The sequence below is a fragment of the Oryzias melastigma genome, linkage group LG22 (genome assembly GCF_002922805.2).
Source record: "Oryzias melastigma strain HK-1 linkage group LG22, ASM292280v2, whole genome shotgun sequence".
NCBI classification, from domain to species: domain Eukaryota; kingdom Metazoa; phylum Chordata; class Actinopteri; order Beloniformes; family Adrianichthyidae; genus Oryzias; species Oryzias melastigma.
In genome coordinates, this window is record NC_050533.1 from 7,490,708 (window position 1) to 7,493,632 (window position 2,925).

A 2,925-nucleotide genomic window follows, 5' to 3' on the forward strand; every position below is an offset into this window, starting at 1 on the left:
AAACCATACTGACTTATCTAATAATCTAATTTAATCTAATTATCTAATTATAATCTCTCAAAAATGACGCAAACTAATGAATTGTTACATGGATATTAACTAGTTATGAAAAACCGTCATCACATTCATCCTAAAAACAACTTTGGGATAAAGTTTGCGATTAATATTTAACGGAAATTTGATCACATCTGATCAAAAAATGTTCTAGATCCAAAAGCAAAACTTTCATATTGTCATATTGCAACTTATATTTTTGGAGAAAATCACTTTGATTCTTTAAGAATTCACAAGATGTATAATTTTAACATTCCAAACTCTCTCACATGACTTATAATCCTTTATTTTTACTTGTTTATAGTTAACAATTTTTCTAGCTAATATTTGATCTATTTTTACTTTATTTTTTGAGCTACTTCACAGAAGTGCTCTGTTTAAGTGTTAATTATCAAATAAGATAAAAAAAAATATGGACCAACCTGGATCAGCTCATAACATTTCTTTTTTATTTTTTTTAAATGTTTAAAATAAAGTATCAGAAAAGTATCTGTATTAAAATCAAATGACTTAAAATCAGTTTAATCCCTACAAATATTTTTAAAATTAATTATGAAATGACAATATTCTGAAGGGAAATTATTAAATTCAGTATCATGTGAGTTAAGATGAAAAAGCTGCAGTTTTCTTTTTTTGTGCATAACTGTGGTACATTAACCCCAAAAAAATCTTGGACTTTTTTGAAAGTTTCTGTACAAAAAAATATGTTTTGATTCTTTGGTGTTTTCCTGACTTTAATTTTTATTGTGTAGACTCTTTAAAATAAAATAAAAAAAAGCTTAACCCTCCAAAAAGATGCTAAAATGTTGACTTTTACGTTTGAAATCATGCTAATATAACACAATCACTGCATGTTTTTTAACATAAACCCATTTTTCTCATTATTCTGCATCAGCTGAGAGATGAACTCCAAAGCTGCTTTTAGTGCCACTGTCTAAAAACAATAAACACGATATCCACATAAGGAGGTGACGGAGAGGCTGGCTTCAGTCGATGACATGAACTTATGGGATGCCACCAAAGTTCCTCTCATCTCCGATTCATTGCATGACCCATCATCGTCCAACTCCTGCAAAAGCTCACTAAACCCCAAAAGAGTCATTCTGACACAGGATTTAACACAATCACCCCCAGAATCGTGAAAACACCACACCGGAGACCCTCGCCGTTCATGTCACAAATGCTTTTTGTCGTCAGGCTCTGTGTGACTCCCTCGCGCTGGTTGCTAAGCAACCTCGGCTGCATTAATATGCGTGGTGGAAGGGGAGCAGGGTATACCTCTCGCCTCTGGAGTGAAAGTAACCACAACAGTGTCAGTGAAAGGCTACTGGCTCCCTCAAAGAGCCCCCCCCTTACTTATAGCCATCCAGCCTTCACACTCGCCCCAGATAGTTTGGGAATCACAGTCAGGTAGGAAAATCAGGTTCTGTGGAGTTCCCACTCTGGCTGCTCCCTTTTTGAAATGAAACACACAAAATAAGAAAAAAACTAACGACAGTTGAGACCTATTAAAGTTTAAAACGCTTTGAGGATTTGATAAAGCTGAGAGGAGGCAAAGAAAACACAAAATCTGATGCTTTTTTTTTTTTTTTTTGGAGAGCGTTGTGAAATAAAAGACAAAAGGAGACGGAAATATTCCCATGAAACAGCTTTGTTACCCTCCCACCCCCATCTGCCCATCAACTGACTCCATTCTTCAACTTGACATCATCCTTCCACGCAGACAAGAAGAAGAAGAGGAAGAAGAGAGAGCAGCAGAGGTGGGGGAGCAAATAGATGAAACAAGGGGAGGAAGAGCAGAGAGGAGGTGGGCAGCACAGTTTCAGCTCTCACAAAGCTGAGGAGGGGAAAGTGACAGCAGCTAAAACTTGGCAACTAGTGAGATGAAATTCGTGGGGGAGACGCTGGAGCTCCGTGGGAGAGGGCGTCCAACAGGAACGTTAAATTTGGATCTCCTGGAAGACGAGTTGCTCCCCTCTGGATCTCCTCCACAGCTGAAGGATGAGAGGGGGAGACTTTCATCTTAGTTACCAGGGATGTTTGAGCTCCATGGGAAGGCGCCTCCTCCCTACATCTTCAGTGCTACGTTACTCCTGATGCTTTACAAAGTAAGTTTCTTAAAAATGTTATTCCACATCTTTACTGGGTCAATCTTTCACTGTTTCAAAGAACTCATGGGATAAATTCTTTATTAATGTGGGATGTTTCCAGGCACTGTTGTTCTTGCATGAATCTTTGATTAAGCTTGTAAAGACACCTTGAATCCTACTTACCTCACAATAAATCTTATTTATGTATTCTGTGCTTTTATTCTGAAAGGTTGTGACATGCTTACACATTTCTACAGACAAATAATTGACGTAAAGCTCAGATTTTCTTTTATGTGTGTGAATTTTTTTTTTTTTTACTCTTTTTAATCATAAATTAGTGAAAAATAATATTTTCCCTCACTCGGAACTTTCCTGACAAATTCTAGTTCGGAATTATCCCAAAATTCAAAAGAAAAAAACATTTTCCACTCACTTTCTATTGGGAAAAATGGGTCAAACTCCCTATTGGCAGAACCCAAAAGCTTTTCTCCAATTGTTGTACAAAGTGAGTGAATATATACAGGTTTTGCAGGAGAATGGGTGTCCATACACACTGGGAGGGGCTGAGACTTGTTTTCTTTAATTCCATTTTAAAACAATGCCAAAAGCGCCTCTGCTTGTCAGACTCAGTTAGCATCTGGAGCTGTTTGACATGCTTGGATTATTCAAGTGGGAAAAGGGGTTTTTACTCTGCCGATTCGATGTGAGGACGCCACTGTAGCTTTTGCAGTGACGGATTTAGAGTCGCAGGTATGTTAGGAACTTCACATCAATCAGGTAT

At 37.4% G+C, this 2,925-nt stretch overlaps 1 long non-coding RNA gene across 1 annotated transcript in view; it reads left to right on the forward strand.

Moving 5' to 3' along the window:
* Positions 1–1,018: 1,018 nt before the first annotated feature.
* Positions 1,019–2,925, forward strand: part of LOC118598039 — an 8,035-nt gene continuing 6,128 nt past the window's right edge. Inside the window, exon 1 of the long non-coding RNA XR_004947090.1 lies at positions 1,019–2,162. This is a non-coding gene — a long non-coding RNA (uncharacterized LOC118598039). The remainder of the gene's footprint in view (positions 2,163–2,925) is intronic.